This window comes from Phyllobates terribilis, unplaced genomic scaffold, assembly GCF_046119375.1.
Source record: "Phyllobates terribilis strain yellow unplaced genomic scaffold, ASM4611937v1 Scaffold_737__1_contigs__length_740118, whole genome shotgun sequence".
Classification (NCBI taxonomy): Eukaryota; Metazoa; Chordata; class Amphibia; order Anura; family Dendrobatidae; genus Phyllobates; species Phyllobates terribilis.
In genome coordinates, this window is record NW_027363497.1 from 224,879 (window position 1) to 245,914 (window position 21,036).

Consider the following 21,036-nt stretch of genomic DNA (forward strand, 5'->3'; position numbering starts at 1 on the left):
GACATATCCATTCCTTTCCTAACACACCCACGCAACCAATCAATCCGTCTACTTAAGTCATTAAATCTATTACGATATCTGGCAGCTTTTTTGTAGCCCCATTTTTTAAAGAAAGTTTTAAACTGAAATTTCACCCAATCCCACCATTCAAGCAAACTACCAAAATCACGCTTACGCCACCTCCAACTTGCATACCTTTTCTCCAACTCACTCATCACCTCCTCATCCTCCAACAACCTCGTATTCAATTTCCAAACCCCACCCCCAAACACCATGTCCCCATTCGCACTAAAAACTCCACGCAAACACTCATGATCAGAGAAAGGTACCTTATGTTGAACATAACTTGAACAAACCATATTTTTGGAAAATAACATCCTATCTATCCTCGATGAAATATTACCACGGTCAGCATAATATGTAGGCGGTGGTGGAATGCCATACTCAAGTATTGCAGCGTCTAAGAAAGAAAAATCAGAAATAAGTTGAGATAACTTTTTTCCAGTAATGTCCACATTACCTTCTGTGACACAATTACAGTCACCAACAAAAACTGTAGGAATTTTTCCAGGGAGAAAAAAACTCAATTTCTCAAGAAGAGCAAGCCGCTCCTCTTTTTTAGTAGGACAATATAAATTAATCATTCTAACCTTCCACCCCCTATAACTCAAAAAAACAATAATGCAGCGACCCACCTCCACAACCGTGTAACTATCAATAGTAATATTCTTATTACCAACTAAAATCCCCACACCATCATTTTTGTTAAAACTGGACCCCGACCAAACATACTGGCCATAAGGCCAGTCCTTATCCACTGGAGATTCAGTAATCCCACACTCTTGTAGACAATAGACATCTGCACTCAAACCCTTTAGATAATCCAGAACTGTTGTTCTTCGGGTAACAGATCTAATTTGCCTAACATTAAGGGACACAATGTCCCATCCAGAATGATGCGGCATAACTAAAGGGGATCACACATAACCTGAAAAAAAATAAAGAAAACATCAACTCAACCTTCATCAAGCAAAGCAAAGCTATTACCATCTGGCTGAATGCCAAATGTAACAATGTCAGGAGAAAATACATCTGACGGGTAAGCACGAGAGTCCACCGGGCTATCACACACGGCAGCAATGGATGAACACTCAGTCCTTGGCTTCTTCTTGACCACATCAGGATCCTCCTCATCAGAGAAACGGACAGCAGACAAGTCCCCTTGGGCACCGCCCCCGATCTCCTCTGAAGCAGTATTGCACCAAGATATGACAGGAGAATTGGACAAGTCCATTTCCCCCTCTCCACGGACACCAAACTGGGGAGGGAAAGGTGACATCACCTCTGGAATCACCATGTCAAAGCCTCCTGACGCAGGAGGCTGAAGCTGTGCATCTTCAAATATGTCGTCCATCTGAGTGCCATCCTCTTCCTCTTGGGGAGCAATTGCCTCCCCGACATCCGGAAGGGGACCTTGTGGAACCCTAGTAGAAGTCGAAGGAACAGCAGGCCCCTCCGCGACCACTTGAGCAAAAGACTTAGGAGTGGTTCTAGCTTGACACTGCCTAAGAACATGCCCCTCCTCACCACAAGCATCACACTTTACCTGGTTCTTGCAGTCTTTCGCCATATGACCAGACGTGTTACACTTCCTGCAGGTTGGCGGATACCTGCAGGACTCCTGGACATGACCATACTTGTTACATCTTCTGCAGAAAAAAGGAGCATCAGGAAAGTACAAGAAACCAGTGTCTCTCCCAATAGAGAAACTCATAGGAGGATAATGTATGCCCCCTGGCCCCTCGGGGTCTGTAGCAAAACGAACAAAGTACTTGTATTTGCCAGTCCACAAGCCTTCTTCATTCGAGATCTTGTGGGAAAAATGCACATAAGTACAATGCCTCCTCAAGAATACAGTAATGTCCTCCTGGGGGATAAAGGGATTGTGCATAAACACAACCACAGGAACATCCCCCTTTGAATAGAGGACAGTAAAAGTGAGTCCATCTAGGAGGGAGTTCTCAGTATGGCCTTTCAAGGTTCTATAAAGATTTTGGCAAGCAGCCATAGTAGAAAGAACCAGCACATACCTTCCATGACTTCTAAATTCCTGCAGGCAAAGAATGTCCGACTTCTTAATCTTCAATTCTTCATAGAAGATGGCATTCACCAGGTAGGACATGGAAAAATGTCCCTTCTTCTCCTCGGAAATCTCAATACGAAATCCATTCTTGACCCGGGGGTCCCCGGTCCCAGCAAATTTCAGCTTGACTCCCATAGTCAGCCACGGAAATCGCCTTCCCGTTTCCTCCTCACTCTCCCCCTATAGCAGCATCCAGCTTAAGCCACCGGAGTGGCGATGCTGGAAGGCCGAGGGCTAGCACTCAAGGAACCTGATGTCCAGACACTTGATCTGAGCCAAAAGGCCGAGAAGCGATAACCAGAATTGGTTTCCGACTACGGTGCCACCCAAGGATTCTGAAAAGTCCATTTGTGGAGATGGCCACCTGGACTCCCGTTAAGAAGACATGCTGTCAACCTCTAGATCCCTCACATGCCTGCACTTTTCGGCTTGCTGCTGCTGCAATCCACGCGTTTTAGATCTGCATAACTCCACCTCTTTTAGCACAGTACCCTCAACCCCCGGCTGTTCCCACCCGCCTCAACACCGTTGGAAGGGAGGAGAACCAATTAAGGCGGGGGGGGGGGTGGAACGAGCAGCTGTCTACCCTTAGCAGGAGGGTTGCTGATTAATTACCTCTCCTGCTGCTGCTGCTGCTGGCTGTCCAGCAGCAGACTGAAGGTGGCTGCTGCTGTGCGCAGGTATATAAAGGCTCAGAGCCTATTATGACACGCGCAGCCAGCGTTCCATTGCCACATTCCGTCTACTGCAGGCGGGATACCTGGATGGCTGAATGTCACTGAGAAGCTCACAGAGACCGCCATAAGCAACAGTTTAAAAGAATGCCACAGACTAATCAACCAAACTTTTTGGGTTGGTTTCTCTTTTATAGTCTGCAGGCATTAAATGAAAGAAGTCAGTGTTCCAGCAGAGGGAGACAACGTTTCAGAAAAGGCATTGTAGCAAACCAAAAAAGAAATTTTAAGCGCAGCAGAGTAACCAGCTCACATACCTGTTAGCTCAGGTGAGTTTAAAAGGCTGCTGTTGATAACAAGGGCATTTGCTAAATAGATGGTGTGTGTGCAACAATATACTGAAAGGTCAATTATATTGTGCAGCTTATCTCACCACCTGTAGTTATTTAGGTGAAAGCTCCAAAATGCTTGCCTAATATGTCTGTTTATCCAAAAGGAAGTATAGAGGGAGAGCTAGATAGATAGCATTGCATTACATTACATGGCAATGCAATGCACAGTTGCTGAAGTTGAACCAAAATGAGCTTGTCATCTGGCTTCTGCAACTTTTAACATGAAAAATCCAATGAGGAGAAGAAAAGCAAAGCCAAAGAGTCCATCCCAAAATCCGACAAACAAGCCAAATGAACAAAAAGCATTGAATTCAATTCTTTCTGATTTTAGAAACTGCATTAAAGAAGGGGTGCACCGGTCCTGGAGATACTGCAATACCAGGTCAATGCGTGGAGTGGACAGAGCAAGCTCTTTTTCCATCTCCCTGTTCTAAAAATCCATTTAATATATGGTCCCCAGATAGGGGACGTATCAGATATTAAACTGATAAGAACAGATACTACACTTGATCTTAGCCAAAAGGCCGAGAAGCGATAACCAGAATTGGTTTCCGACTACGGTGCCACCCAAGGATTCTGAAAAGTCCATTTGTGGAGATGGCCACCTGGACTCCCGTTAAGAAGACATGCTGTCAACCTCTTGTTAGAACCTTGCTGTTAGGTTTTTTTTCCTTTGCAGGTCACATGACCTTGTTGGCCTATTTAATCCTGCTCCGCCCTTCTGGCTTTGCTGGACTTCATTGTATATCTACTTTCTAGCTAGCCTGTGCTCTGTATCTAACTCTGTTAGTTTGCTTGGTCTACGGACCTCTAGGTTCTATCTATTTTGTTTGTTCGTCTGTCTGCTGCTATTTCTGTTAGGAGGTGTCCCATATTCCTCCCAGTCCTTAGTACTTGTAGGGATTCCCTCCCCAAATCTATAGGTCTCCGTACAGACTAGATTAGGACTTTAGCAGGTCTGATCGCAGGATCAGGTTCCCTGTTACATCGTAGGGATTCAGCTGAGTCTTATAGTAGGGACAGATCTCCTCTCTTTCCTTAGCTTTGGTAGCAGAACATAACAGTAAGTCCAGCCTGTAAATTCTCTAAGGAAAGATTTTTTTTTTGTTCCATCATGGTGTCGGTTCAGGATTTGGCTAAACACCTGCAGGGACTCTCTCTGGAAGTGGCCGAGCTCCGTCAGCACGTGAGTAACTGTCCTGGAGCATATTTCTTGGAGCCTAAGGTATGTTTGCCGGATTTATTTTTTGGTGAACATCGAGAATTTTTTTCATTTAAAAATGCTTGCTTATTGTATTTTCGTTTGAGACCCAAGTCCTCTGGGGATGAATCCCAGCGCGTAGGGTTCATAATGTCACTTTTGCGCAAAGAGCCTCAGGAGTGGGCCTTTTCTTTGCAACCTAGTGATACATGCTTCAGATCAGTGGATAGTTTTTTTTCTGCTTTAGGACTATTATATGATGATCCTGACCGTGTGGCATCAGCTGAGACTGAGTTGAGACGTTTAAAACAAGGATCAGGTAATATGGAAAAATATTGTACACATTTTCGTCGTTGGTCCACTCAAACAGGGTGGAACGATTCTGCTCTGAAAAGTCTATTTCTTGCTGGGCTCAGTGAAAAGGTTAAAGACCTGCTAATTGCTTATCCTACACCTGAGGATTTGCAACAGGCTATGCAATTAGCTATACGGGTGGACAGAAGACTGCGTGCTAGGGTTAATGAGAGCAAATCCTCTGCTATGTCAGTTTCTGGTTATGATAATGTGTGTACTAACAGTGGTGAACCGATGGAGATTGGATCGGTGGCACCTCGCTCTCAAGAAAAACACCGTCGTTTTTCAGAAGGCTTGTGTTTCTATTGTGGAAAATCTGGTCATTTGATTAAAGGCTGTGAGCTTCGTATGAAGAAAGAAAAAAAAAATGGTCAGTCACGCCCGTATTGCCTGTTTAAATTCCAAGGGTATATTTTTAGCTGCTTCCACGATTGCTCAGGAAAAATTAATGGAATTTCGGGTGTTTGTTGATTGCGGGTCTACACTGAATGTTATTGATGGGGGATTCGTGGAAAAACTCAATTTAAAACCTGAACCTTTATCATCCCCCATTGCTGTGGTTTCTGTGGATGGCTCCCCTTTGAAGAATATTACTCTCAAGGTCAGTGAATTTCCTCTCACTATTAATGGTGTTCACCATGAGAAATTGGATTTGGTAGTGTTGAATAACTTGCCTTCTCCAGTAATATTGGGTTTGCCCTGGTTAAAATTTCACAATCCTGTACTGGATTGGTCTACCAGTGAAATTAAATCCTGGAGCCATAAATGTTATGACAAGTGTTGTAACGGGCGTATTGCAGCTGTGGATAGGGGAGAATTGCCTGTTCCTATTCAGGATTTTTGGAGAGTTTTTTCTGAGAAAGAATCGCAGGTTTTGCCTCCCCATAGAGACTATGATTGTTCTATTGAATTTGTCCCTGGAGCGACTCTTCCTAAAAGTCGTTTATTTAACCTTACTATTCCTGAGAGGAAGGCTTTGGAGGAATACATACAGACAAGTTTGGCCGCCGGTCACATTAGGCCCTCTAAGTCTCCTGTGGCGGTTGGATTTTTTTTTGTAAAAAAAAAAGGACGGCGGTTTACGTCCTTGTCTGGATTTTCGTGAGATTAACAAAATTACGGTACGCAATCCTTACCCACTGCCATTGATTCCTGATCTGTTTAACCAGTTATTGGGGGCCAAGTGGTTCTCTAAAATTGACCTTAAGGGGGCATACAATCTGTTGCGCATGAAGGAGGGTGATGAATGGAAGACTGCTTTTAACACTCCTGTGGGTCATTTTGAGAATCTGGTTATGCCTTTTGGTCTTACTAATGCTCCTGCATTTTTTCAGAATCTGATTAATGACATCCTTAGACCTTTGATCGGTAAAAATGTGGTTGTGTATTTGGATGACATTTTGATTTATTCGCCAGATCTGGAGTCTCATTGGCGGAGCGTACGTGAGGTATTAAAGTTATTAATGGACAATTCGCTTTTTGCTAAGCTGGAGAAATGTGAGTTCGCTGTACAGAGAATTAGTTTTTTGGGCTACATTATCTCCAGCAAAGGTTTTGAGATGGATCCGGTTAAGGTTCAGGCTGTGCAGGAATGGCCTAGGCCTATTGGTTTGAAATCAATACAGAGGTTTTTGGGTTTCGCCAATTACTATAGAAAATTCATAAAAAATTTTTCTAGTATTGTCAAACCTCTGACTGATCTCACCAGGAAAGGTGCTGATGCGGTTCAGTGGTCTTCTGAGGCCATTGAAGCTTTTGTGTATCTCAAGGAGAGGTTCACCTCTGCTCCCATCCTTATGCAGCCTGATGTTACTAGGCCGTTTTTGGTTGAGGTTGATGCTTCCTCTGTGGGGGTTGGCGCAGTATTGTCTCAGGATAACGGGGATGGATTACATCCCTGTGCATTTTTTTCAAAAAATTTTTCGGAGACTGAATTGAATTACGATATTGGTAATCGGGAATTATTGGCTATTAAACTCGCATTTGAACACTGGCGCCACTTCTTGGAAGGTGCGGAATTTCCCGTTCAGGTTCTTACGGATCATAAAAATCTGATATATCTTGACGCTGCAAAGCGCCTGAATGCCCGTCAGGCTAGGTGGGCACTGTTTTTCTCGCGGTTTAATTTCTCCGTTACTTACATCCCTGGTACTAAGAATGTTAAGGCGGATGCCTTGTCTCGCAGTTTTTCTCCCATAGTCGGTGCTGAGAAAGAGGAAAACATTTTACAAGAAGGTGTTGTGATAGCTGCTTTAGACTCCGTTTTGGAAGATGAGATTCTTAAAGCTCAGGAGAATGCCCCATCTAACACTCCTCATGGGAGGTTGTTTGTGCCTGGGACCTTTAGGAGAGATTTGTTTGTTGAGTGTCACGAATCTCGGTTGGCAGGTCATCCCGGAATCTCTGAGACCAAGAGACTGGTGGGTCGCAGTTTTTGGTGGCCTGGATGGCAGAAGGAAGTCATTAAGTGGGTGCGCCAATGTACTATATGTGCTAGATCTAAGTCCTCACATACTCCTGCTGCGGGGTTGCTTTGTCCTTTGGAGGTCCCCAGTGCTCCTTGGACACATTTGGCTATGGACTTTATAACTGACCTTCCCCCCTCTGAGGGTTTTACTGTCATCTGGGTGGTCGTGGACCGTTTTAGCAAGATGTGTCACTTGGTTCCCTTCGTCAAACTGCCCTGCGCTAAAACTCTCGCTAAGGCCTTTGTCAAGGAAATTGTCAGACTTCATGGCGTTCCTACTGACATTGTTTCTGATAGGGGTCCTCAGTTCGTGGCTCGTTTTTGGCGTGCCTTTTGTGACAGGTTGGGAATTCATTTGTCGTTTTCGTCCGGATATCATCCTGAATCTAATGGCCAGACAGAAAGGAAAAACCAGGATGTTGAGCAGTTCTTGCGTTGTTTTGTGGCAGACAATCAAGAGGGGTGGTCTGAGTTTCTGCCACTTGCCGAATTTGCTCTGAACAATCATACATCTTCTTCTGCTGGTTGTTCGCCTTTTTTTTGTTGTTCTGGGAGACATCCGTCGTTTGGGTCGTTCTCCAAGTTGGGATCTGCCGTGCCTGAGGAGGAGAATTTTTCCGGTGATTTGGAAAGAGTTTGGACGGATGTGCGTGGTAATCTTCAGGAGGCCAACAGAAAATCTAAAGACTACTTTGATAGGAAACGACAGGAGGTTTTGTTCGCTGTTGGTGACATGGTTTGGTTGTCCTCTAGGAATCTGCGGTTGAGGATTCCTTCTAAGAAATTGGGTCCCAAGTTTGTAGGGCCCTTTAAGGTGCTTCAGGTTGTCAACCAATCTGCTGTTAGGTTGGAGGTTCCTACCTCCTGGAGAATTAATCCGGTCTTTCATGTCTCTCTGTTAAAAAAAGCTGTTGTGTCGGATGGTGACGCCTCTGCCTCTGTTCCTCCGGTGGTGGAGGACGGGGAATATGAAATTTCTCGCATCCTTGACTCTAGACGGTATAGAGGTAGTTTGCAGTATCTTGTGGCCTGGAAAGGTTTCGGACCCGAGGATAACTCTTGGGTGAGGTCAGATGATGTTTCCGCGTCCAGACTTATCAGAGCGTTTCACAGGAGATTTCCTGATAAGCCTGGTCCTAGGGGATCCGGAGGATCCTCTTAGAAGGGGGGGTACTGTTAGAACCTTGCTGTTAGGTTTTTTTTCCTTTGCTGGTCACATGACCTTGTTGGCCTATTTAATCCTGCTCCGCCCTTCTGGCTTTGCTGGACTTCATTGTATATCTACTTTCTAGCTAGCCTGTGCTCTGTATCTAACTCTGTTAGTTTGCTTGGTCTACGGACCTCTAGGTTCTATCTATTTTGTTTGTTCGTCTGTCTGCTGCTATTTATGTTAGGAGGTGTCCCATATTCCACCCAGTCCTTAGTACTTGTAGGGATTCCCTCCCCAAATCTATAGGTCTCCGTACAGACTAGATTAGGACTTTAGCAGGTCTGATCGCAGGATCAGGTTCCCTGTTACATCGTAGGGATTCAGCTGAGTCTTATAGTAGGGACAGATCTCCTCTCTTTCCTTAGCTTTGGTAGCAGAACATAACACCTCTAGATCCCTCACATGCCTGCACTTTTCGGCTTGCTGCTGCTGCAATCCACGCGTTTTAGATCTGCATAACTCCACCTCTTTTAGCACAGTACCCTCAACCCCCGGCTGTTCCCACCCGCCTCAACACCGTTGGAAGGGAGGAGAACCAATTAAGGCGGGGGGGGGGGTGGAACGAGCAGCTGTCTACCCTTAGCAGGAGGGTTGCTGATTAATTACCTCTCCTGCTGCTGCTGCTGCTGGCTGTCCAGCAGCAGACTGAAGGTGGCTGCTGCTGTGCGCAGGTATATAAAGGCTCAGAGCCTATTATGACACGCGCAGCCAGCGTTCCATTGCCACATTCCGTCTACTGCAGGCGGGATACCTGGATGGCTGAATGTCACTGAGAAGCTCACAGAGACCGCCATAAGCAACAGTTTAAAAGAATGCCACAGACTAATCAACCAAACTTTTTGGGTTGGTTTCTCTTTTATAGTGTGCAGGCATTAAATGAAAGAAGTCAGTGTTCCAGCAGAGGGAGACAACGTTTCAGAAAAGGCATTGTAGCAAACCAAAAAAGAAATTTTAAGCGCAGCAGAGTAACCAGCTCACATACCTGTTAGCTCAGGTGAGTTTAAAAGGCTGCTGTTGATAACAAGGGCATTTGCTAAATAGATGGTGTGTGTGCAACAATATACTGAAAGGTCAATTATATTGTGCAGCTTATCTCACCACCTGTAGTTATTTAGGTGAAAGCTCCAAAATGCTTGCCTAATATGTCTGTTTATCCAAAAGGAAGTATAGAGGGAGAGCTAGATAGATAGCATTGCATTACATTACATGGCAATGCAATGCACAGTTGCTGAAGTTGAACCAAAATGAGCTTGTCATCTGGCTTCTGCAACTTTTAACATGAAAAATCCAATGAGGAGAAGAAAAGCAAAGCCAAAGAGTCCATCCCAAAATCCGACAAACAAGCCAAATGAACAAAAAGCATTGAATTCAATTCTTTCTGATTTTAGAAACTGCATTAAAGAAGGGGTGCACCGGTCCTGGAGATACTGCAATACCAGGTCAATGCGTGGAGTGGACAGAGCAAGCTCTTTTTCCATCTCCCTGTTCTAAAAATCCATTTAATATATGGTCCCCAGATAGGGGACGTATCAGATATTAAACTGATAAGAACAGATACTACACTTGATCTTAGCCAAAAGGCCGAGAAGCGATAACCAGAATTGGTTTCCGACTACGGTGCCACCCAAGGATTCTGAAAAGTCCATTTGTGGAGATGGCCACCTGGACTCCCGTTAAGAAGACATGCTGTCAACCTCTAGATCCCTCACATGCCTGCACTTTTCGGCTTGCTGCTGCTGCAATCCACGCGTTTTAGATCTGCATAACTCCACCTCTTTTAGCACAGTACCCTCAACCCCCGGCTGTTCCCACCCGCCTCAACACCTTTGGAAGGGAGGAGAACCAATTAAGGCGGGGGGGGGGGGATGGAACGAGCAGCTGTCTACCCTTAGCAGGAGGGTTGCTGATTAATTACCTCTCCTGCTGCTGCTGCTGGCTGTCCAGCAGCAGACTGAAGGTGGCTGCTGCTGTGCGCAGGTATATAAAGCTCAGAGCCTATTATGACACGCGCAGCCAGCGTTCCATTGCCACATTCCGTCTACTGCAGGCGGGATACCTGGATGGCTGAATGTCACTGAGAAGCTCACAGAGACCGCCATAAGCAACAGTTTAAAAGAATGCCACAGACTAATCAACCAAACTTTTTGGGTTGGTTTCTCTTTTATAGTCTGCAGGCATTAAATGAAAGAAGTCAGTGTTCCAGCAGAGGGAGACAACGTTTCAGAAAAGGCATTGTAGCAAACCAAAAAAGAAATTTTAAGCGCAGCAGAGTAACCAGCTCACATACCTGTTAGCTCAGGTGAGTTTAAAAGGCTGCTGTTGATAACAAGGGCATTTGCTAAATAGATGGTGTGTGTGCAACAATATACTGAAAGGTCAATTATATTGTGCAGCTTATCTCACCACCTGTAGTTATTTAGGTGAAAGCTCCAAAATGCTTGCCTAATATGTCTGTTTATCCAAAAGGAAGTATAGAGGGAGAGCTAGATAGATAGCATTGCATTACATTACATGGCAATGCAATGCACAGTTGCTGAAGTTGAACCAAAATGAGCTTGTCATCTGGCTTCTGCAACTTTTAACATGAAAAATCCAATGAGGAGAAGAAAAGCAAAGCCAAAGAGTCCATCCCAAAATCCGACAAACAAGCCAGATGAACAAAAAGCATTGAATTCAATTCTTTCTGATTTTAGAAACTGCATTAAAGAAGGGGTGCACCGGTCCTGGAGATACTGCAATACCAGGTCAATGCGTGGAGTGGACAGAGCAAGCTCTTTTTCCATCTCCCTGTTCTAAAAATCCATTTAATATATGGTCCCCAGATAGGGGACGTATCAGATATTAAACTGATAAGAACAGATACTACACTTGATCTTAGCCAAAAGGCCGAGAAACGATAACCAGAATTGGTTTCCGACTACGGTGCCACCCAAGGATTCTGAAAAGTCCATTTGTGGAGATGGCCACCTGGACTCCCGTTAAGAAGACATGCTGTCAACCTCTAGATCCCTCACATGCCTGCACTTTTCGGCTTGCTGCTGCTGCAATCCACGCGTTTTAGATCTGCATAACTCCACCTCTTTTAGCACAGTACCCTCAACCCCCGGCTGTTCCCACCCGCCTCAACACCGTTGGAAGGGAGGAGAACCAATTAAGGCGGGGGGGGGGGGTGGAACGAGCAGCTGTCTACCCTTAGCAGGAGGGTTGCTGATTAATTACCTCTCCTGCTGCTGCTGCTGGCTGTCCAGCAGCAGACTGAAGGTGGCTGCTGCTGTGCGCAGGTATATAAAGGCTCAGAGCCTATTATGACACGCGCAGCCAGCGTTCCATTGCCACATTCCGTCTACTGCAGGCGGGATACCTGGATGGCTGAATGTCACTGAGAAGCTCACAGAGACCGCCATAAGCAACAGTTTAAAAGAATGCCACAGACTAATCAACCAAACTTTTTGGGTTGGTTTCTCTTTTATAGTCTGCAGGCATTAAATGAAAGAAGTCAGTGTTCCAGCAGAGGGAGACAACGTTTCAGAAAAGGCATTGTAGCAAACCAAAAAAGAAATTTTAAGCGCAGCAGAGTAACCAGCTCACATACCTGTTAGCTCAGGTGAGTTTAAAAGGCTGCTGTTGATAACAAGGGCATTTGCTAAATAGATGGTGTGTGTGCAACAATATACTGAAAGGTCAATTATATTGTGCAGCTTATCTCACCACCTGTAGTTATTTAGGTGAAAGCTCCAAAATGCTTGCCTAATATGTCTGTTTATCCAAAAGGAAGTGTAGAGGGAGAGCTAGATAGATAGCATTGCATTACATTACATGGCAATGCAATGCACAGTTGCTGAAGTTGAACCAAAATGAGCTTGTCATCTGGCTTCTGCAACTTTTAACATGAAAAATCCAATGAGGAGAAGAAAAGCAAAGCCAAAGAGTCCATCCCAAAATCCGACAAACAAGCCAAATGAACAAAAAGCATTGAATTCAATTCTTTCTGATTTTAGAAACTGCATTAAAGAAGGGGTGCACCGGTCCTGGAGATACTGCAATACCAGGTCAATGCGTGGAGTGGACAGAGCAAGCTCTTTTTCCATCTCCCTGTTCTAAAAATCCATTTAATATATGGTCCCCAGATAGGGGACGTATCAGATATTAAACTGATAAGAACAGATACTACACTTGATCTTAGCCAAAAGGCCGAGAAGCGATAACCAGAATTGGTTTCCGACTACGGTGCCACCCAAGGATTCTGAAAAGTCCATTTGTGGAGATGGCCACCTGGACTCCCGTTAAGAAGACATGCTGTCAACCTCTAGATCCCTCACATGCCTGCACTTTTCGGCTTGCTGCTGCTGCAATCCACGCGTTTTAGATCTGCATAACTCCACCTCTTTTAGCACAGTACCCTCAACCCCCGGCTGTTCCCACCCGCCTCAACACCGTTGGAAGGGAGGAGAACCAATTAAGGCGGGGGGGGGGTGGAACGAGCAGCTGTCTACCCTTAGCAGGAGGGTTGCTGATTAATTACCTCTCCTGCTGCTGCTGCTGCTGGCTGTCCAGCAGCAGACTGAAGGTGGCTGCTGCTGTGCGCAGGTATATAAAGGCTCAGAGCCTATTATGACACGCGCAGCCAGCGTTCCATTGCCACATTCCGTCTACTGCAGGCGGGATACCTGGATGGCTGAATGTCACTGAGAAGCTCACAGAGACCGCCATAAGCAACAGTTTAAAAGAATGCCACAGACTAATCAACCAAACTTTTTGGGTTGGTTTCTCTTTTATAGTCTGCAGGCATTAAATGAAAGAAGTCAGTGTTCCAGCAGAGGGAGACAACGTTTCAGAAAAGGCATTGTAGCAAACCAAAAAAGAAATTTTAAGCGCAGCAGAGTAACCAGCTCACATACCTGTTAGCTCAGGTGAGTTTAAAAGGCTGCTGTTGATAACAAGGGCATTTGCTAAATAGATGGTGTGTGTGCAACAATATACTGAAAGGTCAATTATATTGTGCAGCTTATCTCACCACCTGTAGTTATTTAGGTGAAAGCTCCAAAATGCTTGCCTAATATGTCTGTTTATCCAAAAGGAAGTATAGAGGGAGAGCTAGATAGATAGCATTGCATTACATTACATGGCAATGCAATGCACAGTTGCTGAAGTTGAACCAAAATGAGCTTGTCATCTGGCTTCTGCAACTTTTAACATGAAAAATCCAATGAGGAGAAGAAAAGCAAAGCCAAAGAGTCCATCCCAAAATCCGACAAACAAGCCAAATGAACAAAAAGCATTGAATTCAATTCTTTCTGATTTTAGAAACTGCATTAAAGAAGGGGTGCACCGGTCCTGGAGATACTGCAATACCAGGTCAATGCGTGGAGTGGACAGAGCAAGCTCTTTTTCCATCTCCCTGTTCTAAAAATCCATTTAATATATGGTCCCCAGATAGGGGACGTATCAGATATTAAACTGATAAGAACAGATACTACACTTGATCTTAGCCAAAAGGCCGAGAAGCGATAACCAGAATTGGTTTCCGACTACGGTGCCACCCAAGGATTCTGAAAAGTCCATTTGTGGAGATGGCCACCTGTACTCCCGTTAAGAAGACATGCTGTCAACCTCTAGATCCCTCACATGCCTGCACTTTTCGGCTTGCTGCTGCTGCAATCCACGCGTTTTAGATCTGCATAACTCCACCTCTTTTAGCACAGTACCCTCAACCCCCGGCTGATCCCACCCGCCTCAACACCGTTGGAAGGGAGGAGAACCAATTAAGGCGGGGGGGGGGGGTGGAACGAGCAGCTGTCTACCCTTAGCAGGAGGGTTGCTGATTAATTACCTCTCCTGCTGCTGCTGCTGCTGGCTGTCCAGCAGCAGACTGAAGGTGGCTGCTGCTGTGCGCAGGTATATAAAGGCTCAGAGCCTATTATGACACGCGCAGCCAGCGTTCCATTGCCACATTCCGTCTACTGCAGGCGGGATACCTGGATGGCTGAATGTCACTGAGAAGCTCACAGAGACCGCCATAAGCAACAGTTTAAAAGAATGCCACAGACTAATCAACCAAACTTTTTGGGTTGGTTTCTCTTTTATAGTCTGCAGGCATTAAATGAAAGAAGTCAGTGTTCCAGCAGAGGGAGACAATGTTTCAGAAAAGGCATTGTAGCAAACCAAAAAAGAAATTTTAAGCGCAGCAGAGTAACCAGCTCACATACCTGTTAGCTCAGGTGAGTTTAAAAGGCTGCTGTTGATAACAAGGGCATTTGCTAAATAGATGGTGTGTGTGCAACAATATACTGAAAGGTCAATTATATTGTGCAGCTTATCTCACCACCTGTAGTTATTTAGGTGAAAGCTCCAAAATGCTTGCCTAATATGTCTGTTTATCCAAAAGGAAGTATAGAGGGAGAGCTAGATAGATAGCATTGCATTACATTACATGGCAATGCAATGCACAGTTGCTGAAGTTGAACCAAAATGAGCTTGTCATCTGGCTTCTGCAACTTTTAACATGAAAAATCCAATGAGGAGAAGAAAAGCAAAGCCAAAGAGTCCATCCCAAAATCCGACAAACAAGCCAAATGAACAAAAAGCATTGAATTCAATTCTTTCTGATTTTAGAAACTGCATTAAAGAAGGGGTGCACCGGTCCTGGAGATACTGCAATACCAGGTCAATGCGTGGAGTGGACAGAGCAAGCTCTTTTTCCATTTCCCTGTTCTAAAAATCCATTTAATATATGGTCCCGAGATAGGGGACGTATCAGATATTAAACTGATAAGAACAGATACTACACTTGATCTTAGCCAAAAGGCCGAGAAGCGATAACCAGAATTGGTTTCCGACTACGGTGCCACCCAAGGATTCTGAAAAGTCCATTTGTGGAGATGGCCACCTGGACTCCCGTTAAGAAGACATGCTGTCAACCTCTAGATCCCTCACATGCCTGCACTTTTCGGCTTGCTGCTGCTGCAATCCACGCGTTTTAGATCTGCATAACTCCACCTCTTTTAGCACAGTACCCTCAACCCCCAGCTGTTCCCACCCGCCTCAACACCGTTGGAAGGGAGGAGAACCAATTAAGGCGGGGGGGGGGTGGAACGAGCAGCTGTCTACCCTTAGCAGGAGGGTTGCTGATTAATTACCTCTCCTGCTGCTGCTGCTGCTGGCTGTCCAGCAGCAGACTGAAGGTGGCTGCTGCTGTGCGCAGGTATATAAAGGCTCAGAGCCTATTATGACACGCGCAGCCAGCGTTCCATTGCCATATTCCGTCTACTGCAGGCGGGAAACCTGGATGGCTGAATGTCACTGAGAAGCTCACAGAGACCCCCATAAGCAACAGTTTAAAAGAATGCCACAGACTAATCAACCAAACTTTTTGGGTTGGTTTCTCTTTTATAGTCTGCAGGCATTAAATGAAAGAAGTCAGTGTTCCAGCAGAGGGAGACAACGTTTCAGAAAAGGCATTGTAGCAAACCAAAAAAGAAATTTTAAGCGCAGCAGAGTAACCAGCTCACATACCTGTTAGCTCAGGTGAGTTTAAAAGGCTGCTGTTGATAACAAGGGCATTTGCTAAATAGATGGTGTGTGTGCAACAATATACTGAAAGGTCAATTATATTGTGCAGCTTATCTCACCACCTGTAGTTATTTAGGTGAAAGCTCCAAAATGCTTGCCTAATATGTCTGTTTATCCAAAAGGAAGTATAGAGGGAGAGCTAGATAGATAGCATTGCATTACATTACATGGCAATGCAATGCACAGTTGCTGAAGTTGAACCAAAATGAGCTTGTCATCTGGCTTCTGCAACTTTTAACATGAAAAATCCAATGAGGAGAAGAAAAGCAAAGCCAAAGAGTCCATCCCAAAATCCGACAAACAAGCCAAATGAACAAAAAGCATTGAATTCAATTCTTTCTGATTTTAGAAACTGCATTAAAGAAGGGGTGCACCGGTCCTGGAGATACTACAATACCAGGTCAATGCGTGGAGTGGACAGAGCAAGCTCTTTTTCCATCTCCCTGTTCTAAAAATCCATTTAATATATGGTCCCCAGATAGGGGACGTATCAGATATTAAACTGATAAGAACAGATACTACACTTGATCTTAGCCAAAAGGCCGAGAAGCGATAACCAGAATTGGTTTCCGACTACGGTGCCACCCAAGGATTCTGAAAAGTCCATTTGTGGAGATGGCCACCTGGACTCCCGTTAAGAAGACATGCTGTCAACCTCTAGATCCCTCACATGCCTGCACTTTTCGGCTTGCTGCTGCTGCAATCCACGCGTTTTAGATCTGCATAACTCCACCTCTTTTAGCACAGTACCCTCAACCCCCGGCTGTTCCCACCTGCCTCAACACCGTTGGAAGGGAGGAGAACCAATTAAGGCGGGGGGGGGGGGGGGTGGAACGAGCAGCTGTCTACCCTTAGCAGGAGGGTTGCTGATTAATTACCTCTCCTGCTGCTGCTGCTGCTGCTGGCTGTCCAGCAGCAGACTGAAGGTGGCTGCTGCTGTGCGCAGGTATATAAAGGCTCAGAGCCTATTATGACACGCGCAGCCAGCGTTCCATTGCCACATTCCGTCTACTGCAGGCGGGATACCTGGATGGCTGAATGTCACTGAGAAGCTCACAGAGACCGCCATAAGCAACAGTTTAAAAGAATGCCACAGACTAATCAACCAAACTTTTTGGGTTGGTTTCTCTTTTATAGTCTGCAGGCATTAAATGAAAGAAGTCAGTGTCCAGCAGAGGGAGACAACGTTTCAGAAAAGGCATTGTAGCAAACCAAAAAAGAAATTTTAAGCGCAGCAGAGTAACCAGCTCACATACCTGTTAGCTCAGGTGAGTTTAAAAGGCTGCTGTTGATAACAAGGGCATTTGCTAAATAGATGGTGTGTGTGCAACAATATACTGAAAGGTCAATTATATTGTGCAGCTTATCTCACCACCTGTAGTTATTTAGGTGAAAGCTCCAAAATGCTTGCCTAATATGTCTGTTTATCCAAAAGGAAGTATAGAGGGAGAGCTAGATAGATAGCATTGCATTACATTACATGGCAATGCAATGCACAGTTGCTGAAGTTGAACCAAAATGAGCTTGTCATCTGGCTTCTGCAACTTTTAACATGAAAAATCCAATGAGGAGAAGAAAAGCAAAGCCAAAGAGTCCATCCCAAAATCCGACAAACATGCCAAATGAACAAAAAGCATTGAATTCAATTCTTTCTGATTTTAGAAACTGCATTAAAGAAGGGGTGCACCGGTCCTGGAGATACTGCAATACCAGGTCAATGCGTGGAGTGGACAGAGCAAGCTCTTTTTCCATCTCCCTGTTCTAAAAATCCATTTAATATATGGTCCCCAGATAGGGGACGTATCAGATATTAAACTGATAAGAACAGATACTACACTTGATCTTAGCCAAAAGGCCGAGAAGCGATAACCAGAATTGGTTTCCGACTACGGTGCCACCCAAGGATTCTGAAAAGTCCATTTGTGGAGATGGCCACCTGGACTCCCGTTAAGAAGACATGCTGTCAACCTCTAGATCCCTCACATGCCTGCACTTTTCGGCTTGCTGCTGCTGCAATCCACGCGTTTTAGATCTGCATAACTCCACCTCTTTTAGCACAGTACCCTCAACCCCCGGCTGTTCCCACCCGCCTCAACACCGTTGGAAGGGAGGAGAACCAATTAAGGCGGGGGGGGGGGGTGGAACGAGCAGCTGTCTACCCTTAGCAGGAGGGTTGCTGATTAATTACCTCTCCTGCTGCTGCTGCTGCTGCTGGCTGTCCAGCAGCAGACTGAAGGTGGCTGCTGCTGTGCGCAGGTATATAAAGGCTCAGAGCCTATTATGACACGCGCAGCCAGCGTTCCATTGCCACATTCCGTCTACTGCAGGCGGGATACCTGGATGGCTGAATGTCACTGAGAAGCTCACAGAGACCGCCATAAGCAACAGTTTAAAAGAATGCCACAGACTAATCAACCAAACTTTTTGGGTTGGTTTCTCTTTTATAGTCTGCAGGCATTAAATGAAAGAAGTCAGTGTTCCAGCAGAGGGAGACAACGTTTCAGAAAAGGCATTGTAGCAAACCAAAAAAGAAATTTTAAGCGCAGCAGAGTAACCAGCTCACATACCTGTTAGCTCAGGTGAGTTTAAAAGGCTGCTGTTGATAACAAGGGCATTTGCTAAATAGATGGTGTGTGTGCAACAATATACTGAAAGGTCAATTATATTGTGCAGCTTATCTCACCACCTGTAGTTATTTAGGTGAAAGCTCCAAAATGCTTGCCTAATATGTCTGTTTATCCAAAAGGAAGTATAGAGGGAGAGCTAGATAGATAGCATTGCATTACATTACATGGCAATGCAATGCACAGTTGCTGAAGTTGAACCAAAATGAGCTTGTCATCTGGCTTCTGCAACTTTTAACATGAAAAATCCAATGAGGAGAAGAAAAGCAAAGCCAAAGAGTCCATCCCAAAATCCGACAAACAAGCCAAATGAACAAAAAGCATTGAATTCAATTCTTTCTGATTTTAGAAACTGCATTAAAGAAGGGGTGCACCGGTCCTGGAGATACTGCAATACCAGGTCAATGCGTGGAGTGGACAGAGCAAGCTCTTTTTCCATCTCCCTGTTCTAAAAATCCATTTAATATATGGTCCCCAGATAGGGGACGTATCAGATATTAAACTGATAAGAACAGATACTACACTTGATCTTAGCCAAAAGGCCGAGAAGCGATAACCAGAATTGGTTTCCGACTACGGTGCCACCCAAGGATTCTGAAAAGTCCATTTGTGGAGATGGCCACCTGGACTCCCGTTAAGAAGACATGCTGTCAACCTCTAGATCCCTCACATGCCTGCACTTTTCGGCTTGCTGCTGCTGCAATCCACGCGTTTTAGATCTGCATAACTCCACCTCTTTTAGCACAGTACCCTCAACCCCCGGCTGTTCCCACCCGCCTCAACACCGTTGGAAGGGAGGAGAACCAATTAAGGCGGGGGGGGGGGTGGAACGAGCAGCTGTCTACCCTTAGCATGAGGGTTGCTGATTAATTACCTCTCCTGCTGCTGCTGCTGCTGCTGGCTGTCCAGCAGCAGACTGAAGGTGGCTGCTGCTGTGCGCAGGTATATAAAGGCTCAGAGCCTATTATGACACGCGCAGCCAGCGTTCCATTGCCACATTCCGTCTACTGCAGGCGGGATACCTGGATGGCTGAATGTCACTGAGAAGCTCACAGAGACCGCCATAAGCAACAGTTTAAAAGAATGCCACAGACTAATCAACCAAACTTTTTGGGTTGGTTTCTCTTTTATAGTCTGTAGGCATTAAATGAAAGAAGTCAGTGTTCCAGCAGAGGGAGACAACGTTTCAGAAAAGGCATTGTAGCAAACCAAAAAAGAAATTTTAAGCGCAGCAGAGTAACCAGCTCACATACCTGTTAGCTCAGGTGAGTTTAAAAGGCTGCTGTTGATAACAAGGGCATTTGCTAAATAGATGGTGTGTGTGCAACAATATACTGAAAGGTCAATTATATTGTGCAGCTTATCTCACCACCTGTAGTTATTTAGGTGAAAGCTCCAAAATGCTTGCCTAATATGTCTGTTTATCCAAAAGGAAGTATAGAGGGAGAGCTAGATAGATAGCATTGCATTACATTACATGGCAATGCAATGCACAGTTGCTGAAGTTGAACCAAAATGAGCTTGTCATCTGGCTTCTGCAACTTTTAACATGAAAAATCCAATGAGGAGAAGAAAAGCAAAGCCAAAGAGTCCATCCCAAAATCCGACAAACAAGCCAAATGAACAAAAAGCATTGAATTCAATTCTTTCTGATTTTAGAAACTGCATTAAAGAAGGGGTGCACCGGTCCTGGAGATACTGCAATACCAGGTCAATGCGTGGAGTGGACAGAGCAAGCTCTTTTTCCATCTCCCTGTTCTAAAAATCCATTTAATATATGGTCCCCAGATAGGGGACGTATCAGATATTAAACTGATAAGAACAGATACTACACTTGATCTTAGCCAAAAGGCCGAGAAGCGATAACCAGAATTGGTTTCCGACTACGGTGCCACCCAAGGATTCTGAAAAGTCCATTTGTGGAGATGGCCACATGGACTCCCGTTAAGAAGACATGCTGTCAACCTCTAGATCCCTCACATGCCTGCACTTTTCGGCTTGCTGCTGCTGCAATCCACGCGTTTTAGATCTGCATAACTCCACCTCTTTTAGCACAGTACCCTCAACCCCCGGCTGTTCCCACCCGCCTCAACACCGTTGGAAGGGAGGAGAACCAATTAAGGCGGGGGGGGGGTGGAACGAGCAGCTGTCTACCCTTAGCAGGAGGGTTGCTGATTAATTACCTCTCCTGCTGCTGCTGCTGCTGCTGGCTGTCCAGCAGCAGACTGAAGGTGGCTGCTGCTGTGCGCAGGTATATAAAGGCTCAGAGCCTATTATGACACGCGCAGCCAGCGTTCCATTGCCACATTCCGTCTACTGCAGGCGGGATACCTGGATGGCTGAATGTCACTGAGAAGCTCACAGAGACCGCCATAAGCAACAGTTTAAAAGAATGCCACAGA

At 45.2% G+C, this 21,036-nt stretch overlaps 10 non-coding genes across 10 annotated transcripts; all 10 read right to left on the reverse strand.

Annotated features, from left to right (window-relative positions):
* Positions 1–3,554: 3,554 nt before the first annotated feature.
* On the reverse strand, positions 3,555–3,745 carry LOC141238085 (U2 spliceosomal RNA). The gene has a single exon (XR_012303580.1). It is a non-coding gene; the product is annotated as a U2 spliceosomal RNA (small nuclear RNA).
* A 6,098-nt stretch (positions 3,746–9,843) lies between these two features.
* LOC141238086 (U2 spliceosomal RNA) lies at positions 9,844–10,034 on the reverse strand. Its single transcript, XR_012303581.1, has one exon. It is a non-coding gene; the product is annotated as a U2 spliceosomal RNA (small nuclear RNA).
* Positions 10,035–11,148: 1,114 nt separating this feature from the next.
* Positions 11,149–11,339, reverse strand: LOC141238412 (U2 spliceosomal RNA). The gene has a single exon (XR_012303899.1). It is a non-coding gene; the product is annotated as a U2 spliceosomal RNA (small nuclear RNA).
* Positions 11,340–12,453: 1,114 nt separating this feature from the next.
* LOC141238087 (U2 spliceosomal RNA) lies at positions 12,454–12,644 on the reverse strand. Its single transcript, XR_012303582.1, has one exon. It is a non-coding gene; the product is annotated as a U2 spliceosomal RNA (small nuclear RNA).
* A 1,115-nt stretch (positions 12,645–13,759) lies between these two features.
* On the reverse strand, positions 13,760–13,950 carry LOC141238089 (U2 spliceosomal RNA). The gene has a single exon (XR_012303584.1). It is a non-coding gene; the product is annotated as a U2 spliceosomal RNA (small nuclear RNA).
* A 1,117-nt stretch (positions 13,951–15,067) lies between these two features.
* Positions 15,068–15,258, reverse strand: LOC141238502 (U2 spliceosomal RNA). The gene has a single exon (XR_012303984.1). It is a non-coding gene; the product is annotated as a U2 spliceosomal RNA (small nuclear RNA).
* Positions 15,259–16,373: 1,115 nt separating this feature from the next.
* On the reverse strand, positions 16,374–16,564 carry LOC141238428 (U2 spliceosomal RNA). The gene has a single exon (XR_012303914.1). It is a non-coding gene; the product is annotated as a U2 spliceosomal RNA (small nuclear RNA).
* Positions 16,565–17,686: 1,122 nt separating this feature from the next.
* Positions 17,687–17,877, reverse strand: LOC141238090 (U2 spliceosomal RNA). The gene has a single exon (XR_012303585.1). It is a non-coding gene; the product is annotated as a U2 spliceosomal RNA (small nuclear RNA).
* Positions 17,878–18,997: 1,120 nt separating this feature from the next.
* Positions 18,998–19,188, reverse strand: LOC141238091 (U2 spliceosomal RNA). The gene has a single exon (XR_012303586.1). It is a non-coding gene; the product is annotated as a U2 spliceosomal RNA (small nuclear RNA).
* A 1,119-nt stretch (positions 19,189–20,307) lies between these two features.
* Positions 20,308–20,498, reverse strand: LOC141238092 (U2 spliceosomal RNA). Its single transcript, XR_012303587.1, has one exon. It is a non-coding gene; the product is annotated as a U2 spliceosomal RNA (small nuclear RNA).
* Between the last annotated feature and the right edge of the window lie 538 nt (positions 20,499–21,036).